This window comes from Xenopus tropicalis, chromosome 7 (assembly GCF_000004195.4).
Source record: "Xenopus tropicalis strain Nigerian chromosome 7, UCB_Xtro_10.0, whole genome shotgun sequence".
NCBI lineage: Eukaryota > Metazoa > Chordata > Amphibia > Anura > Pipidae > Xenopus > Xenopus tropicalis.
In genome coordinates, this window is record NC_030683.2 from 28,019,402 (window position 1) to 28,040,764 (window position 21,363).

Consider the following 21,363-nt stretch of genomic DNA (forward strand, 5'->3'; position numbering starts at 1 on the left):
ATCTGCCCCTGTGCAATCAAGCACCTACGTTAGCAAGTGAAACTACTGTAACAGTTATTTGCTGCTTTGTATGTAAATGTGTATGTTCGTTGTTTTTCACCCATTAATTGTACAACACTGCTGAATAAGTTGGTGCTTTACAAATACCTGTTATTAATAAATAATACAAATGATTAATAATAGTAATAAAATATTTGTTATTTTTACTTTACCTTCATTACTCTCTTCCCTTCTCCGTTTCTCCTCTCTGCAGCACTCATCAGGCTGCTGCTCCTCAGAACTCCTCTCTCTCTTCTTCTTGAACTTCTCTTCTCCATCCTCTTCATGTTCTTTTCTTCTTTTCTTGTCCTTCGACGGCCCGGGGTCCAAATCTCCAAATTTCGAACGAATCCTCTTCATTTTCTCTTGTGTGGATCTCTCTTCTCTTTTCTGCTTTTTCCCTCTCTTAAGTCTCCTCACCAACTGTCACTTTCCAACGGTTGAGGTCTCTTGCTCTGTGGCTCATGCAACGTTATGACATCATAAACGGCTCAGGCTGCTAGATACCATTGTAGCACAGAGCCAAGTATATCCCTACCTGGGCACCAGCTGATAGATACAATTGCAGCCCAGAGTAACAGCCCAGAATTTTCACCACCAAAGTAGCACCTTAATCCATAAAGAAGGCCTCAAGCCAATGTCCTGGCAAAACATACTTATACATCAAACGACGTGTCAGTTTCTCTGCCACAATAAATCATAACCAGAAAAATGATATTGCAATGTTTATTATACGGATACAAGTATCTTGCCCCCCAAACCATTAAGGTTGCCTTATAGTTTGACAATTATTAACCTAGTGGGAGACATGTAACCTTTCAGTATTTTCAGGAGTCACTTGAACACTTGACCAAGATATAAAAGTCATGGGCATGGCCATAAACCTGGCAGATATCTTTCCTGGGAGGTAGAAGTCTAGCTACAGGTTGGGAACTGGTTGGGTTACCTGTCCAAGTTGAACCACTTCAACTATTCTTCCCACAGGATCAGGTAGCTAGGAAGAAGCACTGACTGACCAACAACCTCATACAAGTGCTGACTAGGGCCACTGGCAAACCACATTCACTTTGATAGTTTAAAAAACCAGTGTGGATGCTTGAACCTGTTTTTTTTTTTTTGCACATGCTTTGCAGTGCTAACACATGGCTTGCTTGATTGCAGTAAATCACTTTGAATTCCATTTATCCTAAGAGCTCTGGCACACGGGGAGATTAGTCGCCCGCGACAAAACTCCCTGTTCGCGGGCGACTAATCTCCCCGAGTTGCCATCACCTGCCATCCCATCGGCGAAAATGTAAGTTGCCGGTGGGATGGCACACGCGGCGGCGCGATTTCATCAAATCGCCGAAGTTGCCTCGTGACCCTTTTTCGTCGATTTCCCGAAATCGCGCCGTCGCATGTGCCATCCCACCAGCGAATTACTCAGGCCTGGACTGGCAATCTGTAGGTTCTGGCAAATGGCAGAGGGGCCGCTGTAAGATGCCATAGCTTGTCACTATTTATTGGGCTGGTGGGGGGGCTGTTTGTGCCTCTGTGTGACCTGATTTCCCTTTAGCAGCAGTAAAAGGAAAAGAGAATGCTGTCTCAGCCTGGGCATGTCTTTCAATCTACTATAAAACGTCATTGAGTGTCAGACCGATAAACCGTGGGCCCACTAGAAAACCTGATATCAAGTGCCCATTAACCATTAGGTAGCACTTAAAGATTTCTTTCTGGTATACCCTTGTTTGAGAAAGTCACTGTTTAACAGTTTTTGAAACAATTTCCAAGATGCTAATTAAATAAATTCTTTACTTTAAATTCTTTAAATATTTTTTACATAGATATCACAGCACCCATTGTGGCAGTGTCCAAAAAGACACATCGAGAACTAATGGCAGCAGTGTTCCCCTATGTGTTCTGTTTGTTGCATTAGTCTCCATTTGCAATACAAACTGTGTGAGAGCACAGAGCACTACACTGAATACACACAGACAGACTGCAGATGATCACCCAGACAGACAGGCAGGCCAAAGCTCTATAGATTATACGGTTATTTGGGGGTAACCTATTATCACTTGCTCTCCCATATTCACCGTGCAAATTCTTTACTCTATCTGCTCTGTGCTTCAGAAAGGAGTAGGGCCCACTCAGAGCAACTGGGAAAATCCCAGAATAATTGCAGGATAGTCCAACAATGTTTGGACCTAATTTTGTGAAATGTTCAACTTAGACACTGGAAAACAATAGTAACTGTATTCACTTAAAGGTCTATATGAAGGGTTTTCAGTAAAAACAGGTTTATAATCGTTTCTAATTTTGTGAAATTAGTGCAGCAGTTGGAGCTGATCTTGAAGCCCACAGATATGCCCACTGTCTGCTGATGTATTATACCTGTACTACATGGAGCAGAATGTTATTATTGACTGGATTATATGTGTGCCTATATACTTACTCAAACCCAATTACAGAAACTCCTTGCATAGTGCCCATGTTGGAATCAAATTGAGGACCCCACACTGCTAAATAGAAGCCACCTTGCTGCCCAACTTAATAACATATTAGACATCTTTATAATACTACAGAGATGTCCAGAATTCTGTAAATACACTAGCTAAAATTCTGGTATTTAGACTGTAAGCTGAATGGGGCTCATTCCTCCTGTATCTGTCAACACTTGCCACTTAAAGGACACTTGAACCCAAATTCTCTGGGGGTACCAATTTGTTAGGCTCCCCCCCCTCAGTCACTCTAATTGCTAACCTGGGACCATAGACCAATGCTCCAAAAAATGCACTGACCTGGGGTGCTTTACATTAGAGAGCTTTGTCTCCATCTTCATAAATGTATTCAGAGATCTGTTGCGCCATTCGGGAAAGGTGCATACATTGGGACACATTTATTATTAGCGTGTAAACAAACATCACCGGTGAAGTTGCCCAGGGCAACCAATCAGCAATTGGATTTGAACAGTCACCTACAAGTTAGACAACAAAAGCAAGGATCGGATTGGTTGCTATTGGCAAATATGCCCCGTAGTGTAGTAAAGGTTGAAAAATGAATACACTGCACGTGCAGCGGTGCAAGAGATCCGAGCAAAAATTACAGAACATGAAGGCAAAGTGCTCCAATGGAAAGAAGTCTTGTGCATTTTCTAAAGAAGAGGGGTACAGTGCTGTGACAGCGTATATTCCTCATTGGTAATTAAAGCTTATTTTCCCCATATTTAGCTTCTGGCCAGAATGCTCTGCTTCCTGAGCCCACGTTGCACCTACCCTTAAACCAGAATCTCCCAGAAACACATTACAGGAACATCTAATAACAAGAGGCCTCATTGTACTCTTTTGCACCATGCCCTGCATTTTCAAGGGTAGGTGGGGGAAACACATAAAAATCACCCCCATACAGCCAAAGAGAAAGAGAGCAGACACCTTGAAATCCATTTTTTCAAAAACACAGACTTAATTTTGACATTTCACATGGGGCTAGCCATATTCTTCATTTCCCAGGGTGCTCCAGTCATGTGACCTGTGCTCTCTTAAACTTCAGTCACACTTTACTGCTGAGCTGCAAGTTCAATATACACCCCCCCCCCCAGATGCACAATGGGAAGGGAGCAAAATAACAACTCCTAGTAGATATCAGAATAGCACTCAATAGTAAGAAATCCAAGTCCGGCTTGGGACTCCTCCAGTTACATGGGAGTAGGAGAAACAATAGGTTACCTGAAAGCAGTTCTAATGTGTAAAGGTCCCCATACACTATAAGATCCGCTCGCTTGGCGATGTCGCCAAGCGAGCGGATCTTTACCCGATATCCCCACCTACGGGTGGGCGATATCGGGTAGCAAGCTGCTTTAAAAAAAAATAATCAGATCGTTTGGCCCTGGGGCCGATGCGGTCCCTGATCCGACTGGATTTTCTAACCTGGCCGATCGATATCTGGCCAATTTCAGGCCAGATATCGGTCGGCCAGGCCGCTCGTTTCTGCCCATACACGGGCCAATTAGCTGCCGAATTGGTCCAAGGGACCGATATCGGCAGCTTCTATCGCCCCGTGTATGGGGGCCTTAACTCTGGCTCTTTCTGGAAGCTCAGACTCAGACACAATGCACTGAGATGGCGCCTACACACCAATATTACAGCTAAAAAAATATATTTTGTTGGTAGAGTGAATAATTTGCTATGTAAACAGTGTAATTTAGAAATAAAAATCATGACAGAAACTGTGAGAGAGGCTGTAAATGTGTGGGGGTTTTCTCTGGACATAAGGCACTTGAAAGGGGACTTTATTATTTATAAGTACATTACAGGACATTAGAGACGGATAGAAAGGGGGGGGGTTCATAGAAAAGATGGGCCCATTGCCTCACCTGTATGTACATGGGCTAAATAAAACCCCTTTTTACTGAGCAAAAACTACTAGAGCGCCACAGGATTTTCTGCATAAAAGAGGGAAAGGTGCGACCCCAACCTGTCAGCTCGCAGTAGTGCGACTTGGTTTATTTGGTTTGGCCGAGTGAATAACTTGATCTTTCTTCCCTTAACCTGGCGGTTCTGTGCCTGGATATCACCCTCATCCCCGGCTCCTCATATATACACTCTGAGAGAGAATGATGGTTGCCTCTCTGACATGTCTGCTAAAACGTCCCTGTATTAGTTGCTTAAGCTAAATACAGGTAAGTCCCCGTTATTGATAAATATGATGTAGTTCGATGTACCGTTTATTCTTGGAAATTGGATATGATGATATAATACATCAGGCATGCACATTACATAGAAATAGTGAGCAATACAGGGGGGTAGTTGGTTCTGCTCATTAGAGTTTACAATACAAAAGGGCTATGGGGTACAGTGTGTAGGGACAGGGAAGATCAGGCATCAGTCAGAGTAATGTATATTACAGTTATTGAGGGGCACAATATGATAATAGTAATAAAGAATCACAATATGGCATACAGGGAGCTGGCATCCAATGGAAAACTGCCAGTGCAAACTTGCCTGTCACCGCTACTAATTGGAATGGAAAAAAAATGGAAAGTGCCTTCCACTAAGGGCAAATAGGCACTCGGGAATCTCCACAGGGGTCACAAAGTTTAAAAGTAAAAAGACTTTATTGAAAGTTGCATTAAACATCTTCATAAACCCCACGCGTCTCATGCCCTAGGGGACTTAGTCATGGGCCAAATGGAAAGTGCCCCCGGCAGATGCAGACCAAGTGCCGAAAGACCAGACTTCAGTGCTTGTGTGCAGGCTAACAGGTGTTGCTGAACCCCAGTGAGTTTGTTTGCTATCCCCTCAGGCCGCCATTTTACTTCCCTCCCCGGAATCACTTGTTTGGCTTTGCACACTAGCAGCAGAGTAACATATTCTGACTTAACTGTCCTGCACTTGCGCAGATGGAAGTCAGTGCTAGCGACGCCTGTGAAAGGTACTCAGAATGGTGGAAAGGCACTTGAACCGGTTCAGTCTTTTTCATAAAGGGAGTATTGCAGTATTAAAACTGGATACAGTGGTAGACAAAAAGCCCCATGTACCATTAGCCTAACAGAGAGAGGGATAAGATCATATTTTAGGTACAGACAACACTGTGTTTGGATTTGTGCAAAAAAAAAAAACTAAAGGCTGTTTGACTCTTTCAGCAGGGCCACTTTTTACACTGTTTTTTTTTTCACTTTGGGGTAATCTTCTGGGGAAAATTTTAGAATATTATTAACTATTTTTTTTTTTTTCTTTTTTGAGGACAAGACTCTGCCTTTTACATAAACATATTTTTCATATTGAAAAATTGATCAAACTATTTATCATATGGTTAAAAAAAATACTAATGATTTAGAAAATTAATATAGATAGATGGAGATTTCTGACTTGTATAGACCAAAAAGTCATGGCTGTATAATACCTTATTTTCAAAGTACAGCCAGAGGTATATTTAGGTGTGGCAGCGCCATAGGCACCAGTCCTCTGCCCAGTCATCACATGGACTTGCAAAAGATAGGGGAAGCTTTTTCTTATGTAGGCTCTCTAGGGCATCACTCTAGGGCCAACACATACTTGAAAAAATCTCACTGCAAAGTCCATGTTGTGTGCCAAAAGCTCAGAAACCGCAATTTTCTTTAAAGGGCAAGGAAAGGCTAAGTCACTTGGGGGTTCTAAAATGTTAGGCACCCCAAGTGACTTTAATCGCTTACCTTGTACCCCGGGCTGGTGCCCCTGTTAGAGAACAGCACCAGCCTGGGGTACCTGTAGCGATTCGCTTTCTCCTTCCGGCTTCGTTTCGCTGCGACTACACGATAGGCGCATGCGCAGTAGAGTGAAAAGCCGACTTCTCTGTTAAAGTTCCACTATTCACTCTACTGCGCATGCGCGCTCGTGAAGCCGGAAGGTGGAAGCGCTGCAGGCACCCCGGGTTGATGCTGTTCTCTCTGAACAGGGGCACCAGCCCGGGGGAAAGGGTAGGCGATTCAAGTCACTTGGGGGTGCCTAACATTTTTGCACCCCCAAGTGACTTTGCCTTTCCTTCTCCTTTAAGTACCGCCTGCCACAAGTAAGTGTTAATATTCGCACAAATAATGCGATATTTAACGCTTCATATGTGTTTGTGAATCATGCGTTAGTATTATTTCTATGTGAGAATTAACACAATGCGAGGGAAATAACACGTTGCATTTTTTTGCGCATGCAATATGCGTCTTAACGCATGCAAAATGACTTTGATGAATCGGGACTTAATTATCACATGCTTTTTAACACAAAAAAGAATGCGATAAGCGTTATCGACCTTTAGTGAATCGGCCCTGAAGTGTCAAGGGGAAGTCCCTGCTCCATAAAGCCTACATATGTCTCTCTGTGTCACACCATACATTTGCAAACCTTTGGCAAATTTAGCATTTTATGCCATAAAAAAAAAACATGATGATCAAGAAAATGGAAAAATGTTCATTCAAATGTAATTTTGTCAATTCCATTAATAATTCAAAGCAAAACTTTATTCTTCTAGGGTATGTAAATCTGCAAAAATGGAGACCACATCCCCACATCCAGGCTCTTCCTTATGTTCTCCTGACTCTCTAAAGGATACTGTTCCTAAACAGGTAAGAAAATCTAACATAAATGCCTGTAAAAATCTGGAACCTGTCAGTATCACTTTAATATGTAACTGATATGCTCCAGGTTTATATAAAAACATGCAGTGTCACGTAAAAGCTTTTTGGGAGTGGTAGGGTGTTAATTTGAAAACTAAATATGATTTTTAATGTGTATAATAATTGCATTTTTTTTTTTTGAAATGCTTAAAAACTAGGTTGCTTGCCTGTCCTTTCCATCCTGCGTTGCTGCTCTATGTGATTATTTCAGATGCTATGCTAAGCATAATTTGTCAGCATTTATTGATTTTCTCTCTCTGTCTCTAGGTAGTATTTACTTATGGAATAAATGTGATCACTTATCCTGTCCCACCTCAGCTCCCCAACTGACCATATGAGAACTCAACTACTTGGCAGCCACCAGTAGGCATTCTTTCCTTTAGTTCAGGCATAAATCTGTTTAGGGGGAATGTCAGAAAATTAATAACTCAGTTAACAGCAAAATACTGCTGTCCAGCTGAGTATATATGAATATGCATCCAGTTTGCATTCCTGTAGTACATGCAGAGTTAAAGAGAAAACTGGCTGCGGATATTTTGCCTTCATAGTCTGTAATTTGTCAGCTAACAAACCTCCAGAACTGGCAGATGCTGGGCCGAGCCTTGCAAGCTAATACTTATTGTGTGGGGCGGATGTGATGGTGGTGACCTTAGGAAACTTGAACTCAGGAAAGCCTTATCATTCCCTTTAAACAAATATGAGAGTGTCTTGCAAACCAAAATAATAGAATTGCTGTACCTCTATGTGTAGCATTTTGTGTTTTTTCTTTTTCTTGCAGTGGTGAATTACTTTAGGGGTGTGTGAGTAGGTGTGACTGCACCATACAGAATGCAGTTATAGACAGCATAGAGTGAATGACTGCAGTTAAAGTAGGACAAGATAGCAACAGTGGGATAGGGTGGGCATTGTACAGGTATGGGACCTGTTATTCAGAATGCATGGGATCTGGAGTTTTCTGGATAAGGGGTCTTTCCATAATTTGGATCTCCATACCTTAAGTCTGCTAAAAAAAAAACCTTTACAATTATATAAACCTAATAGGATTGTTTTGCCTCCAAGAAGATTAATTATATCTTAGTTGAGATAAAGTACAAGGTACTGTTTTATTATTAAAGAGAAAAAGGAAATCATTTTTAAAAATTTGAATTTTTTGATTACAATTAAGTCTATGGAAGATGGTCTTTCTGTAATTCTGAGCTTTTCTGGATAAGGGATCCCATACCTGTATATCAGTAATTATTGTTGTTTTGCATATTTTCCCTTGAGCCACCAATTAGTGATGGGCTGTGTGCTCCCTCAGAGATCACATGACCAGCAACAGGAAGAAGAAATTAATAGTAAAAAGCAGAACTCTGCTTGTTAATTGGCTCATATGACCTTGGTTTGTTTGTGTGCTCCTTGAATCAAATGATCCCAGGAGACAGGCCTTAATTCTTAAAATTACAGTTTTCTATGTAGGATTACCCAATAGCACATACAGTACTACTAAAAAATAATATTTTTATGAAAATGGTGTATTTAGATGAAATAGAGTTTTACACATAGCTGTCTTATGCAAAATATTTTTATAGATACCTATAATGTTCAGGGGTATAGCTTCTCCTATATGGAGCCCTTTACTTACTAGCTGCTCTATGGCACTAAGGGCAAGGCTACAGCGTGCCTACGGCAAAGTGCTCTGCACCGAGCGCTGGATATTACCGGCCCCTGATGCAAGTGCTTTTTTATTGAGCACTAAAGGGCTGAAAACCTTTAAATTAAAGAATAATGTGCTCATATAATTGAGAATGAACATTCTGCCTACTTCTAAGCAAATAGCAGCAGTCTAATAAAGGATTTACAGGGCAGGGCTGTCCAGCTGGAAGTTGGGGGGGGGGGGGGGGGGCAGGTGTGGCATTTTAAAGGATTATATGGCCCCTAGTCTGCTCATCATTTTCAACTGATCCAGCCCTTGAACATGCTCTATGAGAAATAATCAGGCCACTACATATAAGCTAAACAGCGCTATTAAAGGGGATAACCAGTGTGTGTGAGAATAGGGAGAGCCAGTTTATAGCTTTAGTTAATGGCGCCGTGGGGGCTTGTTGCTCTCCCCCCACCATATCTCACACAGGCAGATATGCAGTTGTCAAGCTTCAGCTGCTGTTGCCCCCCCCCCCCCCCCCCCATATAGAGACCCCTTTAAATGTCCAGGGTAACAGCAATATCTGTGGATACAAAATCAGTTTGTTGCAGTAAAAAACAGACTTTCATTTTTATAACTCATTGTTGTGACAGGAAGGCAGATTAATGGCTATCGTTTCTGGGACTTGGCCAGGGTTTGCCGGATACTTTCTAAACATCAGTTTTCCTTCCCACATTAACTGGGTTACTGATCAGCGACTTGCCCATTCTTACATGCCAAAAGGACTTTGTTATTAACAAGTATTTAACCTTCCAGGTGTTGTGAAACTACAAATCCCTGCATCTGCTGCTGGTAGTTTGCTCTTTAATTATATGCACCATGACCTGTATGTAGGGATGCCATCCTACTGTGCTGGCCTTGGCAGGTGTTTTACCAGCTAGGCCAGTAAAATCCTAACTGGGTGGCTTGCAAACTGCACCACATGGCAGCTGCAATTAAAAGCCCCGTGTATGGGCCCCAAGGGACCAAGGCATAACACAAACTATATATGCCCAGATATGGTTTTGCACTTTGGCCACTTTGGACAATAGTGCCCAAACATCTAGGCTTGTATGGAAAGTTGTGGGGCCATTTAGGCTCTAGTGGATCAAGGGTAACCTGTCTTGATGGAAAATTCCTGTAGCTCCTATTTACCCAATTGAAAAGAAAAATGGCCATACACATGGGCCAATCTGTTGGAGAGCTATATGGGCCAGCCTGTGTGTGGCCACCTTAAGGAGCAAGGAGTTGGCTGAAGGCATGTCACTGTCATTCCCAAGATCAGTGCATCTAGCTGTACATAAACAGACTTGCATGCCATCTGGCAAGGGACAGCAGCAGTGCATGAATAACAATGGAATCTGCGTGCTCTGTGTTTCCCAAGGGCCACCAATATCACTGGAATGTCCACCTTATTTACTAGTCCCCAATCAAGCATTAACACCCCACCTGTAACTGTGCCATTTAGAACATGTTTAACACAGGGGTGGATAGGGGACAGCCTATCCTTCTCCTTAATGGCCAGCTGTTTTATGTGCTTCTAGGACCTTTATATCATGGGTGTTGAAATTAAGTGTTAGCTAAACTGTACCCCCCCCCCTGAGGTTTTTGCCTGAATATGCCCAATGCACAAGGGATGTAACTATAGAAGATGCAGACAATGTGGCTGCGGGGAAGTTCCAGGGGTTTCCTGCTGTCCTCTGAGCCCTCTGGGGCAGGGGCAGAATGTCTAGCAATTACACATTTACTGGCAAGTACAATTCCACTAAATGTGTAATACCAGCCCTGGCCTTGGTTGGTATTTTACTTGACTGTTGAAGTACTGGCTAGATGGCAACTCTATAAGTGAGTGAAATCTACTATACAATATGTAGAATTACTTCAGTGAATGCATTATGGCCCCTCTGATTATTCATTCCCTGTAGTGCTAAAATTATTACACATGTCCTGTTATATGGGCAGAGAAATTCCATTTTTTCTCTATTGTTTCTAGGGATGCACCAAATCCACTATTTTGGAATTTGTCTAAATAATTTGTGACAGATTAGGCCGAATCTCAAACTAAATCCAAACCAAGAAGGGCTATAGAAAATTTCCAACTTACATGTTCATATGACGAAAAGTCACATGATTTTAAAGATTTGGATTCAGTTCAGCCAGGCACTTAGATTCTGTCTAATCCAAATCCTGCAGAAATAGGCCAAATCCCAAACCGAGTCCTGGATTCAGTGTATCCCTAACATTTCCCATTATACTTGTGCAGTGCAGTAATATTGCTTAACCATTGCCTTGTAACACATAATTCTTTTGGGTTCTCTTGTAGTGGATGACAGTACTGGAGTCATTAGCTGCACATGCTGGAAGAGCACGGCACCAACAGAAGTCTCTTCTCCAGGTCTGATTTATTCTCTTTCTTTATGCACTGAGATGTACAAACTGAACCCCCTTCTGCTGTTATTGCAATACACCTCCCACCATCTGATGGTTTTGACAGTATAGTAAGTCAAAATGGCAGCGGTAGGATTAAATGGCTAAAATAATTCTTTGTTGGTGTACAACTCCCAGCATGCACCCACAGCCGGACCTATGAACATGACTTTTGGGACAATGGACTCTTGGCGGGGAATAGCAACTATATTGCCATAGATTGCATTAGCCCATTTGGGTACTAGGGTTTGTAGTCACAACTGTCCAGTTGAAAGGGTAGATATACGCAGGCCAGTCCGACTGCATCTCCCCAGTATTGGGCTTTTATTAGATATAGAACCAGTATTGACTCATGGGAGAATTTTTTTTTTTCACTTTGCACACTGCGTTCCTGCTTTAAAGAATTGCCATAAGTCTTTGCTCTTCTTTTCAGGGCACAGAGACCCACGGCTGCCCTATAATACAGAGGTGGCTACATACAGCAGTGCGGTATTTATCAGGGGGAGGCACATAGGCATCCCCCTTAATTGTACCCTTAGTTGTGTGTCATTTAAAGAGGACCTGTCACCCAGACATAACAAGCTGTAGAATAAAAGACCTTTTCAAATTAAACATGAAACCCAAATTCATTTTTATAATTACACATCCAAATCCATTATAAAGGCTTTTAAAAATCCCAGCTATCAATCCTATATTGCTTGCCCCGGCCCGCAGACAATAACTTTAGCTTTCAGTTCAGCACTACCTAGATGCCACTTCTCTCCATAAGAGGGCACAGGGGTTGACACATGATTTTTAGCAAAAGCAGCAATTAGCCACATTTTTCAGTCACTACACATGCTGTTACCCATTCAGGATCTTGTTACAAAATACTTGGTTAACTACCTGGTGGCTCTGACATGTAGCATGAACCAGCTGATTAATAGATCTGTCTCAACTGGAGGACTGACTACATTGTTTCGGGTGTCAGAACCAGGAGTGCTGAAAGGGACAGACAGATATTTCTTTCAATAGCAATTGCACTTTTGATAAATTTATATTGGAAAGTTGTTTAGAATGAATTCTTTTTTTTATTAGACAACCAATATTTTATTTTTGGTTTACGTTCCCTTTATCATGTTAGAGAAGCTCTCTTACTGGCTTCTGTACAAAGAGGAAAGTAAGAAAGCCAAGTTGGACATTGGAGACACCATCAGGGTTCGAGGCAGCATCAAGGTGTTTCAGGATCAAAGAGAGATCGTGGCCTCTGTTTTCTGTAAGTTCGGCCTATCCTGTCTGTGCACACTAACTAGCTGCTATTTATTGCTATTTATTCCTATGTTCTTGCTTTTATAGACAAAGTGGAGAACCCTAAATTGGATATACAAATGGCAAGGATGTTAGATCTTCCCTACATGTACAGAAATGTCTATGACAAGCCGTTTGCTATCCCGGAGCATTTAAAAAAAATTAATCCGCAGGACAGACGTAAGTGAATCCGGTACACTACATATATGTGATATGAGGAACACATACTGCTAATGAATGTGCATAAAAAAAGAAAGCATGCCATATACAGTGGTGTGAAAAACTATTTGCCCCCTTCCTGATTTCTTATTCTTTTGCATGTTTGTCACACAAAATGTTTCTGATCATCAAACACATTTAACTATTAGTCAAAGATAACACAAGTAAACACAAAATGCAGTTTTTAAATGAGGGTTTTTATTATTTAGGGAGAAAAAAAATCCAAACCTCCATGGCCCTGTGTGAAAAAGTAATTGCCCCCTGAACCTAATAACTGGTTGGGCCACCCTTAGCAGCAATAACTGCAATCAAGCGTTTGCGATAACTTGCAACGAGTCTTTTACAGCGCTCTGGAGGAATTTTGGCCCACTCATCTTTGCAGAATTGTTGTAATTCAGCTTTATTTGAGGGTTTTCTAGCATGAACCGCCTTTTTAAGGTCATGCCACAACATCTCAATAGGATTCAGGTCAGGACTTTGACTAGGCCACTCCAAAGTCTTCATTTTGTTTTTCTTCAGCCATTCAGAGGTGGATTTGCTGGTGTGTTTTGGGTCATTGTCCTGCTGCAGCACCCAAGATCGCTTCAGCTTGAGTTGACGAACAGATGGCCGGACATTCTCCTTCAGGATTTTTTGGTAGACAGTAGAATTCATGGTTCCATCTATCACAGCAAGCCTTCCAGGTCCTGAAGCAGCAAAACAACCCCAGACCATCACACTACCACCACCATATTTTACTGTTGGTATGATGTTCTTTTTCTGAAATGCTGTGTTACTTTTACGCCAGATGTAACGGGACACGCACCTTCCAAAAAGTTCAACTTTTGTCTCGTCGGTCCACAAGGTATTTTCCCAAAAGTCTTGGCAATCATTGAGATGTTTTTTAGCAAAATTGAGACGAGCCATAATGTTCTTTTTGCTTAAAAGTGGTTTGCGCCTTGGAAATCTGCCATGCAGGCCGTTTTTGCCCAGTCTCTTTCTTATGGTGGAGTCGTGAACACTGACCTTAATTGAGGCCAGTGAGGCCTGCAGTTCTTTAGATGTTGTCCTGGGGTCTTTTGTGGCCTCTCGGATGAGTTGTCTCTGCGCTCTTGGGGTAATTTTGGTCGGCCGGCCACTCCTGGGAAGGTTCACCACTGTTCCATGTTTTTGCCATTTGTGGATAATGGCTCTCACTGTGGTTCGCTGGAGTCCCAAAGCTTTAGAAATGGCTTTATAACCTTTACCAGACTGATAGATCTCAATTACTTTTGTTCTCATTTGTTCCTGAATTTCTTTGGATCTTGGCATGATGTCTAGCTTTTGAGGTGCTTTTGGTCTACTTCTCTGTGTCAGGTAGCTCCTATTTAAGTGATTTCTTGATTGAAACAGGTGTGGCAGTAATCAGGCCTGGGGGTGACTACAGAAATTGATATTGAAATTGAAAATTGAAATTGATAAACCACAGTTAAGTTATTTTTTAACAAGGGGGGCAATCACTTTTTCACACAGGGCCATGTAGATTTGGAGTTTTTTTTCTCCCTTAATAACGTAAACCTTCATTTAAAAACTGCATTTTGTGTTCAATTATGTTATCTTTGACTAATAGTTAACGGTTTTTGATGAGCAGAAACATTTAAGTGTGACAAACATGCAAAAGAATAAGAAATCAGGAAGGGGGCAAATAGTTTTTCACACCACTGTATATATAAAGGTAGTGCCCTTTGGACAATGGTTGCTGCCATTTGGGACATGTTTGAAGATGTAAGGATACATTAGTAACAGACCCAGCCAGTAAAAATAATACTTGATGCCAATTTTACTAATAGGGTAAAAAAATAAATAGTATATGTTTATCCAGAAAAGGTGGAAATCCTAGGTGGGCCCAGGCTAGGACAATTCCTATTAGCCTATCCTGATTTTATCTATGTGCCTTTGTAAAAACCTAAACCATTTGTCACTATTAATATTTAATTGCTATGAGAGTGGGCCTAGGGTGTCAGGTTCTTTGGTTGGCCCAACTACAACTACTAACATGCACTGCACCGCGGTTGTTCTATACACACACAACTCGCCAGCTTGTGGCTAAGCACCATAAATACTCATACAGGTATGGGATCCTTTATCCAGAAACCCGTATACCTGCATAATAGTTTTACTTTCTAATTTGCTGTAGACTGATCAGAGAGAGAGACCACTAATAACTAACCATGCCAAAAAGTAAAAGAAACAATAATAAATAGTGATGCACCGAATCCACTTTTTTGGATTTGAGTGAACTGCCGGACCCTAATTAGCATATGCTAATTAGGGTAAAATGTCGCCGCGTGCAGCGCATGGCAAAATATTTTCAACTTCCGTGTTTCTGTAACAAAATGTCACGTGATCCACGAGCGTGGATTCGTCCGAATCATTCCAAAAAAGGCAGAATCTTGGCCAAATCCCGAACCAATCCTGGATTTGGTTCATCCCTAATAATAAATACAATTTGTGGAACCTGTCTTTTTATTACCCCAATAACAGCGTATCAGGAAAGTCCCTGTTTAGGATAAATATTTTCCCTTTAAAACAACACCATACTCATCTAGATTTTTTTTTATTCTCATTTTCAACTACTATACCTGCAGTGTTACTGAATTTAGGCACAGGATACATAAAGATAAACAAGGAAATAGGCTGCACAGAGACAAACCGTGCTGAGTTAGGTAAATAACAATGTTTCAGCAGGGACAGTTATCAGAGGCAAATCTGTCTGAGAGGAGAAACCTGGGAATCTATACAAGCAGGGCCGCCATCAGGGGGGCACAGGGGGTACAGCCGTCCCGGGCCCGGACGATTTTAACTTTAAAAGGGGGCCCGGCGCTGCTACAGTTTTCTTAGCTCGGGCCCCCTTTAATCTGTTCCGGGCCCTGTCATTGGTGGTCAGCGGGCGATCCTATTGGTCGCGCCCCGTGCGTACATGCACGTCAGTACGCACGGGGCGCAACCTTATAAAAGGGCCTGGCGTCGTTCAGCACTCAGAAGTGCAGTGCTGTTGGGAACGAAGGACCTCGCCGGAGGAGCCGTCGTCGAGGAGCCGTCACCGGAGGATTGTGCTGTGCTGGCTACCAATGTACTAGGGGGGTTTGCTGGCTACCAATGTACTAGGGGGGCCCTGCTGGCTACCAATGTACTGGGGGGGCCCTGCTGGCTACCAATGTACTAGGGGGGGCACTGCTGGCTACCAATGTACTAGGGGGGGCCCTGCTGGCTACCAATGTACTAGGGGGGCCCTGCTGGCTACCAATGTACTAGGGGGGGCACTGCTGGCTACCAATGTACTAGGGGGGGGCACTGCTGGCTACCAATGTACTAGGGGGGGGCACTGCTGGCTACCAATGTACTAGGGGGGCACTGCTGGCTACCAATGTACTAGGGGGGGCCCTGCTGGCTACCAATGTACTGGGGGGGCCCTGCTGGCTACCAATGTACTGGGGGGGCCCTGCTGGCTACCAATGTACTAGGGGGGGGCCTGCTGCCTACCAGTGTCTCATATCTGTGAGTCCTTTGTATTTGTGGGAGGGGGGCCCAGAAATTTTTTTTGTGAGGGGCCCCGTGATTTCTGATGGCGGCCCTGTATACAAGGCCTGGAAGGGTTTGTCTAGAGCCAGTGCTTGCTCCCTTAAAATAGGCCAATTTCCAGTCGGAATCTGCTTGGAACTGGGCGCCTTCTGGTGCGACATGTTGATAAGTTAATTTGGTTGATTATCACATAAATGGAAGTGGTCACAGGCAAAATGGATTTACTAGCTCTTTTGTCTGATCCAGCATTTATTGGGCAATTCTGCTTACTGTACGTAGCCAAATTGGCCAATGAACAGGGTTGGACTGGCTTACCAGGATACTGGAAAAATCATGGTGGGCCCCAACCCTGTTGGGCCTTGCTACCTGCCCGCATACCAGCCACCACTGGTCCCTGCTCCACTGTGCTACTTACTTGTTAAAAATTAACTTTTGCCTGTGTGTTCCACAGGGCCATCACTGTGCATTCCAATACACTGACACCTTTAATTTTTAACAGCAAAATAAGTAGCGCATCAGGACAGGGTCCAGTGGTGGCTGGGGGTGGAGTGGGAGCGGTAGCTGGGGGTGGGTCCTTAAGTGGCTTGGTGGTGGGCCCTTGAGTCGGTTACCTGGTGGACCCCAGATAGCATAGTCTAACTTAGTTGTGTACCTAACCGATATAATTGAGCAGGGTTTCTTTAATGTTAATATATAGATACCCAGGGCATTTTTGAAATTCCTCCAGTTGATAATTGACCTGCTCTTGGAGGTAGCCTAGTTCAGTGAGGGCTTTGGAATAGCCAGTGCTGGATTATGTTCTAACATAAAGGGTTATTTCAAACTCCAATGCAATGTGTCGATGTTATGAAATATACCCCTTGGTGGTTGTTATCCAAAGCAAGATTGTATGGATGACATTTTAAAACCCAGTGTGACCCACGAGATTAATGTTCCATGCTGGGGGACATGGGGCTGGTAAAATGGACTTGGGATGGCAGGAGAGCTTTCTGGACATCACTGCTGACTTCAGCCAATAACAATGATCCCTTCCAATTTAAACAGAACAGATCATTCTAATCAGAAGACTCGTGAGCAATATAGAGCCCTTTTACTAGTAATTTAGTCTTTCATAGCTGTTGCACAAGATCCAGTCAGAAAGCAAATTAGAAAGACTAAAATGTTTTGTGTGGCTACCTGCCCACAGCGTTCCCTAAAGTGTGGGTTTAAGGGGGTTATGTTATGTTTTTGCTTTCTGTCTCATGGGGAATCCAAAAATGTCTCCAAATGACATAACTCTTTGTCCTTCTTATATTCCAGCGATCACCATATTGTAACACAATCACATCTGATCATGCTATTGATAACGGGAATTAGAAAGTGTTGACTCCTTAATTGCTATTGCTAGCCGTCCAGTTAGTGATTTCAAGGTGGGTATGTATTCATATGCTTTTTAATCCTACACCACCAAATGAAAACTGATAACCCTGTATCTGGCACAGACATGTCTATTCCTTTCTTACTGTTTTCTTACATTGTGTTGTGCTGTCTAATGAACTTTGGCATTCATAATGTTTTTTAGAGACTGGGGGTACCTGGGCCCACTATCATATAACATCACATAACTGAATTGCTGTTGTTCTAGACTGAGTCCATGGAAAGTCCAAACAAATCCGCAGCATATTCAAAGAAGCCATCCAGCTGCTGCTTAAGGAAGGTTACATTTTCCAAAAGGACCAAAATCGGGAGGTTTATCAGGTGAGAAAATAAACTGCTGAAACCCTTCCAGTTTCTGTGATAGGGGTTATATTTAATGAGTTCATAGGGCAGTAATGGATTTAGGTTGGGATCTCCATCTGCAGCTCTTTTCTACCTGTTATATCCACAACTCCCTGCACCCCTTTAAAGCCAGCTAAAGAGACACTGTTTGAAGATATCAGGCTTATGGTATATTAATTGACTCACCGATTCCAATGCCAACATTTGTCTGGCATTCTTTAAATAAAATGGTCACCTGGATTCCTTTAGACAGACACTACAATGGCCGAGGTGTCAGTGCAGGAAAGCTATGTTCCTGCTACTTTATATGTAAAAAAAAAATATTTGACTCACTGATGTAAAATGTGGGAATATTTGAAGTCACCTTGGAGTTCCATTATATAGTCATTTAATTCCTTGGTGACTTGTAATATCCTTATATTTCACAATAGGGGGTACATCCCTTCCTTAAAGGAAAAATAGAATATATAGTGACATTCATGCGTTTGTGTCTCTTCCCCAGGCAGACACTGAGCATCTTTAGGGGCTTTTGCACAGTGGGTTCTGCGATTTTTAGACTCACTCTTTTGTCTCTCCTGAATTAAACTTTATAGGTCACTGATCAGGATAAAGATCTACACAAACTTACCCTTAATATCATTAAAGAAGACTGCAGAAGGCAAAAGCGTAGAGGACACGTGGCGATTTGCGACCGATGGTCGCACGCATGAACAAACTTTCAATTGGCCACTAACCGTTCAGGGCTGAAACGGCAGATAAGGAGGTAGAAACAATAGGATTTCGAGGTTTCGTACGATATCGGTGCGTTTATGGCCAGCTTAAGTGGTGTCTATTGTCCGTGTATCTGTAATCCTGCCCTTTATTCCCTGTGCATTTTCACTGCCTATGCCAAACACTCCTCACTGTGTGTATATACATACTGTACTGCGTGCTGCCCTCAGCCAACATGGAAGGAATATAGTATGCATACAGTAAGCTATGCCATCGGGCGTAATGCCTTATTAAGCAAAAATTAAAACTTTACTTCTATATAGGGCATCTTTCCCTTTAGTGTAATAAAACTCATCCATGTGCATGAGAATGTACAATCCATATGGCGAGTTAATAAGCCCAGAGTTATGGACTCTGAGCTCTAAGCACATATTATATATATATATATATATATATATATATATATATACCCCCTTTTTCTAAAATATAAGGATAGTCTAAGTCACATAGAAGTCCCGTTACCATATAAAACAAGGCCTAAGGCCGAGTGCTTTTATACACATCATGTGACCGACTACATCACTAAGCACTGATTATAAGGATATAATTTACAGGTTGCTCATGGCTTTAGTGCATTATATAATATTATACACACATTATTAATATAGAATATTATGCATGCATTATAAAATGTTATTCAGCATGCTCATATAATATACGGGTTGCATTGTCACAATGTGTAAAAAGTTTGCATCTCTCCCTAATTCTGAAGCAAAAAATGATGATTACAGCAAGATCCATAATTACTACAAATAAAATGAAAAATCTTTAATTTTTTCCCCATTACATTGTGATTTAAACCCTTTGTTTCATTTCTGTCCATCTTATTTGCATGTAACGTGTCTTTCCTGCTCTGTGCTCTGTGTCACTATTTGATAAAGTGCTTTTTTACTTTTAGTTTTAGAAGGCAGTAGAGGCATGTGCCTAAGGCCCCAGCACCTTCCCCATTGCTTCATAGGCACATGCCTATTCTGCCAAGTGCCTGCCTAGTTCTGGCCCTGGCAGGGGTACATTTGGTGCTCCCTTTGCTGCTATAACCAACTTGATAGAAGGGGTTAGTATCTAGGAAGTATTAAAACGCAATATTTTTTTACATATCACAATGAAAAGACTCAGGCCTAATGGCAGCTGTGCTCTCCTGAATTAGTCTTAATTTGCTAGTCCAAAGCTCAAAGACAATTTGTAGCTAAATCTTTTCCTAAACAAAGAAAACCAAATTGTGCCGATGAAACACTTCACTCACAGTCGCACCATTGGTTGAATTAGCACATGTTTGTACATGTGAGCAGTAACGCCACGTCAAGGCTTCAACCCTGTTACCGGCATTCACACACCTTTCCCTCCGGGTGTAACGCCTCAGAGGAGAGCCAATGGGAATAATTTGCCATTGGCTCCCCTCATAACACAAAACATGTCAAACGTAACAAACAAGGACAACAAGAGGCTTTAACTGCACGTGTCTGTGAGTCCCACCCTTTGCTCATTTAACTTTAACCTTAACTTATTTAACTAAATTTGCAGGCTAAGGTAAAAAAAACCCTATCTGAAGCGGCTGGTAATTTGCCTCAGACAGGGAAAAAAACCCTTGACCTGGAAAAAACTACAGAACTTTAGAACTATATATATAACTAACAGGGTATGGGTTCTATAGACATGATGTGCAGGAAGGCAAAGCAGGCTGGGATCTTACTATCTGCTCGCCTTCTTGTTACACCCTTAGCTCACATTCTCTCACACATTCTCTCTTAGAAAGTAAATACCTACTTACCTTGCTTGATGTACCAGATAAGTGACTGCCTCTCATAATTCCAGGCCTGATGGTACCCAGCAGTCTCATACTCTGGAAGATGGTATCCCAGGTGAAGGTGGAGATGTTGGTGCAAACAGGAGTTGCGGAGGATGATCCGGCCTTTGTGCAGCAGCGAGAGCTGATCTTGAAGCCCACAGTATTGCCAACTGCCCGCTGATGTTATTTACCTATGCTCAATGGAAATACCATGGTGTTATTATTGGCTGGCTTACACACATCCCAATATACTCACTTCAGCCAGCTGGAACTTAAGAATGAAAAGCCCGGAACGCTGTTTCTGTCCCTTGGTGTAGCTTCATCTTCCTGGGCCCCAAGGAAAGACAGGGGCGGCTCTCCATTATGTGGCTGGAATAATTTTGCTGGTGGCTGCATGAAAGGGAAAAAATAATTATAGTGAATATGATACAAAATCTATTGTGAACAGTTGGCCATGTATTTTATAATATACAATAAAGCCTGCAATGGAAATATGCAACTTTTCATCATTTCTAATTTTGTATTCCCCACCCATATACTTACTGTTTGGGGCTGAAATGGGGGTTCTGCGCCTTCCTGTTCCAGCACCACCCAATCGATGGATTTATAGAACGGGTGGTGCCTGATGTTCCCTCGCAGTCCAAGGCGCCATTTCGGCTTCCTTTTAAGAAGCTAAAGGATGAATGGAAAATTGTTTTAATATCACTAATGGATGAGAAATATATTTGTTGCAATACTTCTATAGCACTG

At 42.2% G+C, this 21,363-nt stretch overlaps 1 long non-coding RNA gene across 1 annotated transcript; it reads left to right on the forward strand.

Annotated features, from left to right (window-relative positions):
• Positions 1-4,177: 4,177 nt before the first annotated feature.
• Positions 4,178-21,119, forward strand: LOC108645429. The gene is made up of 9 exons (XR_004223672.1): positions 4,178-4,696; positions 7,018-7,111; positions 11,149-11,220; positions 12,376-12,507; positions 12,588-12,719; positions 17,598-17,707; positions 17,923-18,035; positions 18,650-18,819; positions 20,640-21,119. It is a non-coding gene; the product is annotated as an uncharacterized LOC108645429 (long non-coding RNA).
• The last annotated feature ends 244 nt before the right edge of the window (positions 21,120-21,363 follow it).